Source organism: Lissotriton vulgaris, chromosome 9, assembly GCF_964263255.1.
Source record: "Lissotriton vulgaris chromosome 9, aLisVul1.2, whole genome shotgun sequence".
Lineage (NCBI taxonomy): Eukaryota > Metazoa > Chordata > Amphibia > Caudata > Salamandridae > Lissotriton > Lissotriton vulgaris.
Genome location: NC_141697.1, coordinates 339899498 through 339912608, shown reverse-complemented (window position 1 = coordinate 339912608; position 13111 = coordinate 339899498). Strand labels below are relative to the sequence as shown.

The window sequence follows — 13111 nt, the reverse complement described above, 5'->3', positions numbered from 1 at the left end:
CTACCTGAGTGAGTCGTGTGGAGTGTGACCACAACAAAATCACTAATTTGTTATACCTCAAAGCTGCATGTTGTTGTGATATTCATAGCTGAATCTATAAGGTACTGAACAGGAGTTCTTGTATCTCAACAAGTCTCTTGTTAGAGCCTCACTGATGATTAGTCACTTTGTCAAAAGTCCATTTAATTGTAATCTCAGTACTTACTACCACTAAAGTGGATCAGACCAAAATTCTGAAAATGATCTATTCTTCATCAGACTAAACCCAAGATGAGAAAAAAATGATGCATTTGTCCTTTGGTTTTCCTCACTGGTATTGAGTCCTTTTGTCGGTCAAAGTACAAAAAACGTTGAGAGTGCAAGTAAAGGGGGTTCAGTCTAGGTGCTTTACAAAAGCAACAGGAATACGGACTCCTCCTGTTCGCACAGTTAGTGCATTTTGTTCTTTTTTTTTCATTTATTCTTTATTTCGATAAACTATCATAAAAGTTACAAGAAGAGAAATAAAATCACAGCTTTTACAAAGAGGCTTAACATCATTCCGCAGTCATTGGTTGATATAAGTACGGACATTTCTAATCATGATGGGGAGGAATCAATCGTAATTAAAACCATACATAAATAATTTAAATAAATTAAAAGGCACAATAAAATCATTGTTTTAAGAATCATCAATTCTTTAGTATATTGGAACTCAAATGAATGTCAAAGTTTTTCACCAGCTTTTTTCCTGAGGAAATGCACTGCTAGCAGAAACCTACTGATAGCAAAAACAAAGACCTGGCGCGTGTCAGTTTTTAAAATTATTTCTGCAACTCTGCACGATCGCACACCAATATTTAAACAGAGGGGTTTGATCCATCTTTTCCTTGGAGCCAAATAAGCAGGACAAATGAACAAGACATGCACAATATCCTCCCTAACTTCCTCACTGCACATGGTACATTTATCATTACTATCTTTGTTCCACTTTGCTAAACAGCTTTTTAGCATCAATACTCCATATCTAAATTTTGGATATAATGTTTTAGCCAAGGGAGGATTAACTTCATTCAAAAAAAAATTAAAAATTTGGGCCCGCCTTGAACGAAAAAAATTCTTTAGTCAAGGAACCATTTGTTATATCATTGGTTCTATGATCGTTCATGTAAACCCAAAAGATTGCTTTTAAAATCTTCCTTGACCCCGGCATTAATGCAGATGGATTACTCCAGAAATGTGATAGTCCAACCCTCTCTAACCATGTTTAAACCATGTGATGCAGTTAGAGGTATCTAGATCTTTTATCTCCACCAGAGCCTCTCGATAATTTAGGAGCTCTGACCCAAAACATTAAGGGTCTAAGTATAGCATGATGATCTGTACTCTTCATGTTAAGATCAAATATCAGCGGAAATGTGGGAGTGCGTACTGGTACCTTTTTTTTTTTACTCTCTAGGAGATTCATTAGTGCTAGACTCTTCTCTGATCCTGAGTTCTTCAGGAGGATCCTGTATAAATCTTTAAAATTGGATGTTTATTAATGGATTCACGTGTTTGAATTTCACCCATTGTCAGCCTGGAAATGATCAGCGGCATTTTTAAAATAAAAGTGTTGCATATGCTCAAAATACATTGAAAACAACCTTAAACCACATGTAGTCCATTCACCTCTTTATGTGACCCAAATACTTGCCAGTGAAGCAAAAGGGCCTAGAGGACCTACTTCTCAGAAAAACTGAGCTGCTCATATTTTATCTCAGTGAATCTGACAACAAAGGAACTGTAAGAGTTTGGCTCTTCTCATGCTAATACTTTTCCTACATTTTGATGTTCAAGGGTCCTTGGCACTATTTTTACACCATCTACAGGATGTAATCCGTTTACCTACCTCATTTGTGTTTGACTGGCTGAACCCATGGCTATCTATCCAGATGGCTGGCACCCCTTCCAATGTCTTTTTTTAAAACAATGGCGATCTTCTGGGGCTAGGAATATTTACCTCAGTGATGCCTATTTTGCTTTTATTGTCCTGAACAACAGAGAGGCAAACACTTTATGTATACTGAGGGTGTTCTCCCCTGGCTCCGATCCATCAAAAACGATGGCTCCTGTCAAGACCAAAAACTACAAGTTTGAGATAGTCAGGGCCTTATATTTGGAAAATCTTTTGATCATCCTTGAAGAAACAATCAAAGACGGCTGATGTCTCATCAGTGACTCTTCTGTCTTAATCTGCAGCCAAGCATGACTTGACAATTACAATAATACCTTCATTCTCAAAGGCTTGAACCTCATTGATGTCACACCGATGAAGATGATGTTGATGCTGACAACACCATCCACTTTGTTGACGAACACACCATCATTGGTTTTGCCATTGACAGCTCCATCTTCAAGTTTAACATTGTCTACTGCATCTTTGTAGTTGACTTTCTTTTTTCTGTGATCCCTCAAAGTATTTTAACCTGAAGCCTTCCTCTAATACAGGCGGTCTTACTAGTAAGAATCAATAGCTCCTCCTACTACTGGAAGCCCTTGAAGAACCTCCTTTAGTCCCAAAAGGTGGGGGCACCAACAAGGAGCCCATCTTACGTTCTGAAAGCTCTCATGGGGATGATGAACATGAGCAGCCAATGTATCTCATGATCTAGATATCCATGAATCAATAGTGACTCTGAAAATCAACAACAACTCATGAGCAAATATATGTCGGCCACAGTGGCTGACCTACATTTGCTCTAGGTTACTTTAGATTTCCTGGAATACTTGAAGCAAATCATGGAAAACGTCTGTGACCATACACCTCCACCTGGCTACTATGCACAACCTGCAGCCTTGTACACCAACTAGGCCAGTTCCACAACCACTGTCTTCTTATCTTATTCCTCCAGACCATCATGAGCTTCTGCCTACACATTTGCTTTCACCCTACAATGTTCTGCAGCAGGTACCTGCACATCAGCTGCTCACTAAGCCTCCAATGAAACGTTCAAGTTTTGCCTTTGAAAAACTTGTTGATGAATCATATACTTATTCTGATATTTCAGGCCGTAATCAAAATTAAGAAAGTGGTGATTAAGACACCCTTCTGCTGTTATGTGCAGTCTAATACTGGCCCAACTGCTCTTGGAAAGCATCGGGAAGATGCATTGGAAGCAGATACAGATCATTATCATGTCTCACTGCAGTGCAAACAACAGTCTAAACTGGAAAACACTCCTGCAACCAATGTGGACAGTAATTCTCTGGTAATTCAATCCTGACATCAGTCTTGGTACTACAATCAACTCCCATCCACCTCCTACCAGTATGGTACTCCGCTGCAGTCAGATGAACACTCCTAATTAAGAGGAAGGGGCTTCTTTTTTCATCCAGCAAGTCCAAGGATCATGGGATCGAAGGCTCATGTTTCACAAGCCTGACTTCTTGGGCAACCCGCCCTCCTCAACATCCATACCAGTGGAAAGTGGGAGAACAGGCATATATTGCTGCCTTGGGTCTTAGAACATCATACAGCAGGGTTCTGGATGTTATCCAGCTAGTTACAAAATAGAATTTAGTTTCAAGCCATCTCTATTCCTACCTACATGGGAGTACCACTTACATCTGGAAGCCCTGCAGACAGAGTTAACAAACCTTCTTCAGAAAATGTCTGTCGAACCAGTGCCAGAGACTTAGCACGATCCAGGATTGTGCTCCTACATTGGCAAACTTTTCTCCTTAGTGCAGAAAAAATATCAGAGGAATGGTACCTTATTCTGGGTCTGAGCGTGCCCAAAAAATCCATAAGAAGAAACCGTCTTTCAGATTGGTCTCCCTTCTCATCCTCCTACAATTGGTGAACAAGGGTAATTTCCATATTACACTTGCACAGAAAGTTCCTTCTGTTTTAGGTCAGTGGCCAAGTATTTTCAGTTCAGGACACTACCCTTTATCTTCGTTTTGGCTCCAAGAGAATTTACCTAGGGCCCGATGTAGGTAGGGCTTTACCGATCGGTATCGGCCGAAAATACCGATTTTTGGCCCTTACCGATCGGTAAACAGCCATCGAGATGTAGGGAACCAAAAACAGAACGAATCGGATAGAAAACCGATTCGGAATGTGTACCGAATGTGAAAGAATCCGATACGTACATACCGAAAATCGGATATGTAACGAATCGGAAAAACACCGATTCGGTTACAAAGACCGAATCGGTCCATGTACCGAATCGTTAGTGACACCGAATCGGAAAATCACCGATTCGGTCCCACTACCGAATCGTTAGTGACACCGAATCGGAAAATCACCGAATCGGTCCTACTACCGATTCGTTAGTGACACCGATTCGGAAAATCACCGATTCGGTCCATGTACCGAATCGGAAAAAATACCGATTCGGACATGATCCGAATCGGAAAACATGCCGATTCGTATGAATCTCCGATCGGGAAATTCCCCGATTCCGACAGTTGGGGAGATGTAGGGAGGCACAGAAACACCGAAATCGGCTCAAAATCGGTAGAATTCACTCGGTATTTACCATGGATTGCAATCAGGTGGTAACCAACTCCAACCCATATAAACAGTCCCAAAATGCATTGCAACTTGCAGGATGGCAGCTTTCTATGTCATTGCGAGGCGGCTACGGCTACAGCAGGAAGGACTGAGGGAATGGCTAAGAAATGAACAGGTCTACAGACAGAGGATAACCCTGTTCATGCTCACTGAGGCTGAGATCCTACAGAGATACAGGCTGGACTCTGACACCATACTTGAGCTCATCAGGGACCTTAAGCCATACTTGGACCACCACACCCCAAGGGCACACGCCATCCCTGCGCACGTCCAGGTGCTATGCAGCCTACACCTGGTAGCGTCTGGCAGCTATCAAAGTGGAGTAGCAGCAGCAGGAGGGGTGAGCCAGAGCAGCCTGTCAAGGTTCTTCCACATATTCCTTGACGCCATGATAGACAGGATGGACCAATACATCTCATTCCCTGCAACCCACGCAGAACTGCTACAAACCAAAGCGGACTTCTACCAGATGGCACACTTTCCCCAAGTCATCGGTTGCATAGATGGCACGCATATTCCGATTTGCCCACCAGCGGACACCGAATACATATACCGCAATCGGAAATCGACACACACCATCAACGTGCAGGTGATCTGCAATGCCAAGTGCACCATCACAGACCTGGTAGCAAAATTTCCTGGGAGTACCCATGACTCCTATATATTCCAACAGAGCGGCATATATGCACGGCTGATGGCTGGCGATTTTGGAGAAGGATACCTCCTAGGTGAGCCACATCATCAGACCCCCATAACACATAGTAGGTAGGTGTAATACATGTATGCATGTGTCTAATGTGACCCCTTTCTCTTCCAGGCGACAGTGCATATGCCCTCCGCTCATTCATACTCACCCCCTACCTCAACCCCTCCACACCCAGCCAAAGGAGGTATAACCGTGCCCACATACGCACCAGGAATGTTGTTGAACGGACCTTTGGCATCTGGAAAAGTAGATTCAGATGCCTGCACAAGAGTGGAGGTGCAAGGCAGTATACCCCCATCACCTGCTGCAAGATCATAGCTGTATGTGCAATGTTACACAACCTTGCGGTCAAGAAGGGCACTGAGGTGGAGTTGTCTGACTACGAGGACTATGACGACGACGAAGCTGTGCCACTGACACAGCCAGCTGGGGTGTGTACGCCATGTGATGGCAGATACAGACGTGAGGAGATCACTGAGAACTATTTCTGACTGAGTACAGATGCAAAGACAGCTAAATGTTGCTTGGAAAATAAAATTTTTAATAGTGATGCACCACAGTTACCTCACTGAAGTGCATCAAAAAATGGAGTCTGTCAAAACAAATAAAGTCCAGGGTTCTGGTTTGATCATCCCCCCTTGCCAGCCTATTTTTTGGCCCGCTTTCCAGACCCACTGGGGTGTCCCTCGGCCCCCTCCGAATGGCCTGCAGCATCAGCGGATCGCCTGGTGCTCCTCCTTGGCTCTGATGCAGCGCTGGCCGGGCTGCTGCGGCTGCTGCTGTCTCCAGCATCACCCAGGTCCAGGGCAGGATTGGAGGCGGCGTTTGATATTAACATGGCCTCCATGGCCGTGGTGATCCTGGCCATCCCCCTGGTCAGCTCAGCCGTATGCTGACTCAGCACCGACTCCTGATTTGAGCTACGATGGCACAGCTGTGCGGTCGCCGCTGCAAGGCGGGCCATGGCCCGGTTGAGCACCCGGGCATCCCTCCTGCGCGCAACCTCATGCTCCTCCTGCCTGGCAGAGGAGTGGGTGATGGCAGTGGTCAGCCTGCCCAACCCTGCTGCCACCTCCTTGTTGCTGTCCACAACAGCCTGGAACCCCTTCACCAACTCCCCCATCTGCAGGTTGTGCTGCAGGAGCTGGCGTTGGCAGGCCATGGTGGATCTGGCCTGTTGGCGCTGGATTTTGACCATCTGGCCCTCCAGGCCCAGGAACACACTGCCCTCCCGTGCTGGTGCAGCAGTGGTGGTGGTGGTGGTGGTGGTGGTGGCACGGCGTCTGGCACTGCTGCCTCCGGCCTGCTGAGTGGGCTGGGGTGCCACTGGTGGTGGTGTGGTGCTGGCCGGTCCCGGAGCCCCTGCTCCCAGGACAGGTAGGACGGGTGGCAAGGCCACGGTTGTGGCAGGAGCTGTTGTCGGCGGAATGGTCTGCCTTGTTGGGGAGTTGTATGGTGAAAATTGCAAGGGGGGTGAGCTGGGCAGTACTGGGGAGTGCACTGCCTGGAAATCAATCACCAGGACTCCCTCCATTCCAAGCCCTGGGGTGTCTCCTTCCTCATCCTCATCCTCCTCCTCCTGGCCAGGCTGGCTGGTGCTCGGCCCTGCCACTGCAGTATGTGATGTCGAAGCTCCCTCTGCTGCCACAGTGGTGCCGCCTGATGGTGCCCCTAGGTACAAAGAAGCATTTGTAAACTGAGTGCCGATGTATTACAGTCAGTACAATTATGGCATTCCACATGTCCTTGCATCTCCTTACACCGTGTCACACTGTTTCCTGTCTTGTGATTCTGCACTGACATATTTGGCTAACTTCTGCTGACTACATGTACCATGATGCTTGTCTCTTGTATGTTGGTGACAGTACAGTGCTGGTGTTTGCCTATGCATTGTGTCTAATGGGGAGGTGTCTGGTAGGGTGTGTCATGATGCGCATGCTTCTTACCTGTAGCTGTGGCCATCGCAGTGCTGTCCAGGGTCCCGATCCCTACGATGCTCTCCCTCTCGATGGTGCTGGAGACAATTTCCTCCAGCTCGGTGAGGGGTGGCGCCGGGTTCTTGCCTCCTCCGGTGAGTCCAGCCTGCCTTTGGAGGTCGGCCAGCTTCCTCTTGGTGAGGCTGCGGAGGTCATAAAACCGTTTCTTAAGTTCCTCAATGGACCTGGGGGTGACTCCAGCAGCATTGACCTTCTGGGCGATGTCTGCCCACAATCTCCTCTTGGTGCTGTCTGGCACGTTGAGGGACAGCTTGCCAAAGAGCTGGCGGTGCACCCTCACCACCTCCTCAACCAGCACCTGTAGTTCTGTGGTGGTGAATTTTGGCTTCCTCTTTTGGGAGGACTTCTGGCTTCCTGCCTGATCTGCCATATTCTCCTGCTCCTGCTCAGTCTGCAACTTCCTTCTCCCACTGCTGCTAACTGTGTGTTGGGCTCAGGCAGGCTTTCCAGAAACTTCTAGAAACTTCTTAATTGGCTGCACCTGCCAGGGTTGCCACTCCCTGTTTGGGTGGGGGAGGGGGAGCCACCTCATTGGCTGAATCGCCTATTGCCGAGTCTGCTTTTACCGATTCGGTAAAATCCGATTCGGTAAAATCCGAATCGGTATTATCCGATTCGGTAAAAGCCGAATCGGGTCATGCAATGCATTCCTATGGGCTTTTTCGCCATGGGTCTATGATTGCCGATTCGGTTTTTACCGAATCGGCTTTTACCGAATCGGTATTCGCCGAATCGGAAATATCCGATTCGGTGGTAGCCGATTCGGTATTTTCCGATTCGTTGTTGGCCGATTCGGTAATTTCCGATTCGGACCGAGCTGAATCGGAACGTACCGAATCTCATTACCGATGCCGACCGAATCGGTTTTCATTCGGTATTTTTTTCCTACATCTCGTTTTCCGATTTCAGAATACCGATTCGGCCCGCCTCGGTATTTTGAAATCGGAAAATCCCGTTTACCTACATCGGGCCCCTAATCTCTAGCCTCAATGGAGGCATACCTCTGGTGGCAGGGAGTAAAGATGTTTCCCTGCCTAAAATATTGGCTCCTCGAAGGTCCTGCTCCAGAACACAAAAGCAATGTGATAAACTGCACATTTCATCTGCTAAAGAGACAGGGGGGAAAGTTGATGTGAACACTGCATCAACAAATCATCTTCTTGAGTTTGCACATATGCAAGACTACTCTCAAGACCTATCCATAGCAAGAAAGGGCAATAAAGTGATGCCTTTGGTCTATGATCTCAGAAAACTAACACCATTCACTTTGTGCAAAGACCAGACCATGCAAGCGATCACATCATATTACGTCGCTGTTCTTCCTCAATGCTTCCTACTAATATGTCCCCAATGGAAGCAACTGGTTCTCCAATTGAAACAAGTGACATTTCAGTGGGACACCATTGTTTTGCTGCTGTCTAAAGCCATAGAAGCCCTAACTGATCTACACAACATTTTTACAGGTCAAGACTCAATTTTATTTTATCATGGATGCCTACTATGCTGCTATGGAGCTTATGTTGATTCCTTTCCAACAGGAAGCTTTGATCGGGACAATAAACACATTTTATCATCAACTTCTGGAAGTTGAGAGTGGTGTGATTGGCTCTGAAAGTCTTCCTGGTAATCAGCCAGTATTAATCAGAACAGACAATATGATATCCTTTTAGTATATAAAAACAAGGCGGAACAAGATCTCAAATTGTATCTCTAGAAGCTCAAACTTTTTAGCACTAGGTCCTTCTCCAGGATGGAGTGATGGTTCATGCTTACAGAATATGATTGCTGATGCCCTGAGCATGCTCAATTGGCACTCCCAGGAGGGTAGCTAGACATGCAAAAATCAGCTGCATCTAGTTTTCAACAAGTGGGTTAACCCCTCCCATCTCCCCACCTGTTTTCCACTGTTAGATTATGTAAATGGCCACTTTATATGAACAGGTGGTAGTATTCAGACACAAGAGAGAGTAATCTTTTGATTCCTTGGTCAGGGATTCTGTACATTCACCTTTATTCCAGTCCCTCTCATAAAAGGGGGAGACTTTAGACCTCATCATAGCAAAAAGAAACATCATATTGCTAGAATCTATCTCCCCATGTGACTGGACTGATCACTACAGTATCTTCTTCTCCATCAACAGTGAGGTAACTCCAAAACGAAACCAGCCTACAAAAACTAAACAATGGAAAAGGAATATCAGGAATATCGATGCCAACGCCTTGGTGTCCCAATGCAATTTCGCCCTGACACCATCAGCAGATATGGCCGACGTCGAAGATCTCTCAGACTTTTACAACGCCACTATGCTTTAAATCCTGGATACCACAGCGCCCCTTCAAGAAAAAAATTTCTCCACCAAAATCTCCAAACCATGGTTCAATGAGAATCTTAACTCGGACCGACGCAAATTAAGACTAGCTGAGCGAGCATGGAAAGCAGCACCTTCCACTGATCATCTACACCAACTTAGGGCACTGAGAAACACGTACAACAGAAAAATCATAACAGCTAAAGCAGACTTCTTCAAAACACAGCTGATCCAAGCCATTAACCATCCTAAAAAGCTATTCGAAATCGTAAAACAACAATTGCGCAACTCTGCAAACGTAGTGGAGCTTAGCAACTCGGCTACCCCTAACTGCGACGAGCTGGCCAAATTCTTCCTAGAAAGACTAGAACCATTGAAAATGACATTCAATCCAAGAAAGAACCCCAACTATCTACTGACCAAGAAAAAATTCTTTATTCATAGATCAAGGACCTTTTCTGCCTGCCGACCGGGGTTCCAAAGAACAATGCCAACTGGCATTCCTTCTCGCCCATCACTGAACAAGAAACCAATAGCACCCTGTTAGCAATCAACCCTGCAAATCATTTCTCCGATCCCCTACCCCCATCTGTATTCAAAATGATAAAGTTCCCTATTCTACCTCTATGGGCAAAAATTGTCAACGCCTCTCTTAGGCAAGGTTCCATTCCGGACTGTCTGAAAATAGGGCAGGTCACACCTATACTAAAGAAAGCCAACGCCCTCTCCACAGACCTCAACAACTATCGACCTATATCCAGCATCCCCACTCTGGCAAAGTTAATGGAAAAATGTGTACAAATTCAACTTTGCAATCACATCGAGAACTTCAACCTCCTAGATAAACACCAATCCGGTTTCCGTCAAGGTCACAGTACTGAATCAGCCCTCACCCACATAATGGATGACATCATAAAAATGCTGGATCACAATGAATCGTGCCTATTGATACTTCTTGACCTATCTTCCGCCTTCGACACGGTTAAACACGACAATCTACTGTCTCTACTTGAACGAAGGATGGCCCTAACCGGTCAAGTGTTACAATGGTTTACCTCTTTCCTGAGCAACAGAACCCAAAGAATCAAGTTGAAGCAATCATTCTCACAACCTTCCATGGTCACACTAGGAGTCCCACAGGGATCAGCATTATCACCTATTCTCTTTAATCTACTCATGGAACCCCTTGCTAATGCGCTTAGCTCTGCAAACATTCTATATCATCTATACAAGGACGACACTCAACTTGATTTGAAAATCTCCTCACCAGATGACTTCATCTCCCTCAACGCCATTCTTCATAATACCCATAGTTGGCTCAATGGCAACCACCTCATGCTTAACACCAAAAAAACTGAGTACCTCCTCATCTCCCCTCCCAGTCATGCACCCAAGATAGACTTATGGCTGAAGCATCTTACTTCCTTTGATTGCGCCCCTCACATCATTGACTCCGCAAAATCCCTGGGTGTCACCATTGACAAACATTTAAATATGCAGGAACAAATCCACAATACTACCAAAGGAGCCAACTTTCAGCTGAGTATCTTAAGGAAACTTAAACCCTTCGTCCCACAGACTGATCTAACGAGCATTTACAATGCAATAGGTCTCGCAGCATTAAAGTTTGAGTTACTGGCATTGTAAATTACAATGCTTTGCATACATTTCTTTTTATTTGCAATTGGTATATAAACATTGTTTGTGAATGGTTAGCTGTTGGTAAATGGGGTTTCAGCCCATGTGTGAATGCTTTGTGTTGTGTGATGTATGATTGCTCTTACCTCTCTCCCCCACCACAAAGCTTTTTTTCCCAACAGCTCCCAAGGACTTTTTTTGTTGTGCTCCAGCATTGCCTGTGTCATATGTACACTGCACTGTCTGGCACTGCTTAGCGCATACCCTGGGCCTTTGGTGTCCCTGTACCGCCTGGGTTAGCTCCGTGCCTCCCCAATGCTCATGGCATGCAGCTCAATAGTTTCTAGAAATGACCACAGCTCTTGTGATATGCCGACAGTCGCCGCAGTTCAGTGTCGTCTTCCAGCAGCGTGATACGCCCAGTATGTGTCTGGGGTTAATGTGTGCCTCCGCTGTGATCGTGATGTGTCCGGTAGAGTCAGGTATGACCTGTGTCTCGCTAGCCCAAGCCACCATTATCCATGCACGGGAACAGCCAAAAAAAAATGGATCTGACCCTGTGTAACGTAATCTAATGCTCACCTAAAGTGCTCCAGTATACTCGGGCCGAGTTTGCGCTATACAAAAACTGCAAAAATAAATCTCCTGAGAGAAGACCCAAAGCTGAGCTGGATTCAGGCCCGCATCCCCCAAGCCAGGGGAATTGGTCCCCTTCGAAGCAAGGCGTCCAGCACAGGATTCTGCCGCGTGCACGAGTAGCTCCTTAAACCTCTTTAGCTACCTCGCCCCTTAGCACAGCATGCTGTTGCTGCACACGTAGGAAGAGCATGTAACAGTGCTATATAAACAAAACTCTTATTTTCTTGGAGTTAATAAAACTCCTTCTGCTACACACGCTTGCTCGCACCTACCACATTCTGGCGTGGTTGTAGCTTCATACTCCACCCTATAACTTCAGTTGTGTTGGGTGAAACCGGTCTACTTTTGCGAATTTCAAGTTATCTACAATTAACCCACGCACTCTTTCCATAATTGTGTTCCGTTTGCAGTTAAAATTTACAGTGAATGCGCATGAACAAGAGAACGTGATTTACTGTTTTTTTGTAGTGGTTTCGTTTTTTGCCCAAATGTATTCTTGAATAAAGAAGGTAAAGTGTACGGAACGCCGGGCCTGACTGTTGATGCTCAGATCACCGCCGCCCCACTCTAATCAGCCGAGGGAGGGCAGTAGCTCCGGGAGTGGGGGGGGGACGGCCCTTTAATGGCTGCCAAGAGGAGGAAAGAGTGTCTAACTACTACCTGCGGGTCCTGAGTGAGGCACACGGGAGTCGCAGCGCTTCTCGCCTGGCGGAACACATCTGAAAATGCGTTACAGGCGAGGATGGGACACAGAGGGCAGTGGGTACGGGGGAGGGCGGGGGCTGTGCTCAGAAGGGAGAGTGAAGGTTAGGGCGACCAGAAAAAAAGAGTACGTCAGCCAAGCTTTTATCAGCGCCGCGCGCCTCTCTGCAGACTCCCCCTGCATTCCAGAGAGGCGCGCAACGCGACCCGGTCTGCCATGCCATGCTGTGGAGACAAGACCTGGCCGCGCACACAACGTTATCCTATGGGGAAACGCTGCGCGCGACCAGGTCTTGTCTCCCTTCGTCGTTCTCAGACTGCTGAGACGCCGACTATAGTTCTCGCTGCAAGAACACGCTTTCAGCGCATTCGTCGTAGGCGAGACCTAAAAATGGCAGTCCAAGCCCTAGTAAGACTGGACTACGGAAGTACCACTCTTTGCGGTCTTCCAAAATACAAAGCAGCACCGATCAGGGCATCGCTTAACGCTGCGGCCAGGCTGGTCTCCGGAATAAAAAGAAATAACCACATCACCCCCGCCCTGAAGGCTTTGAACTGGGTACCATACAAGTCGAGAATA

General features: G+C 46.4%; 1 protein-coding gene across 1 annotated transcript in view; it reads left to right on the top strand.

Annotated features, from left to right (window-relative positions):
* The window catches only part of TRIP11 (thyroid hormone receptor interactor 11), a 485462-nt gene that overhangs the window by 288102 nt on the left and 184249 nt on the right, over positions 1 to 13111 (top strand). The gene's annotated exons all lie outside the window — the stretch shown is intronic.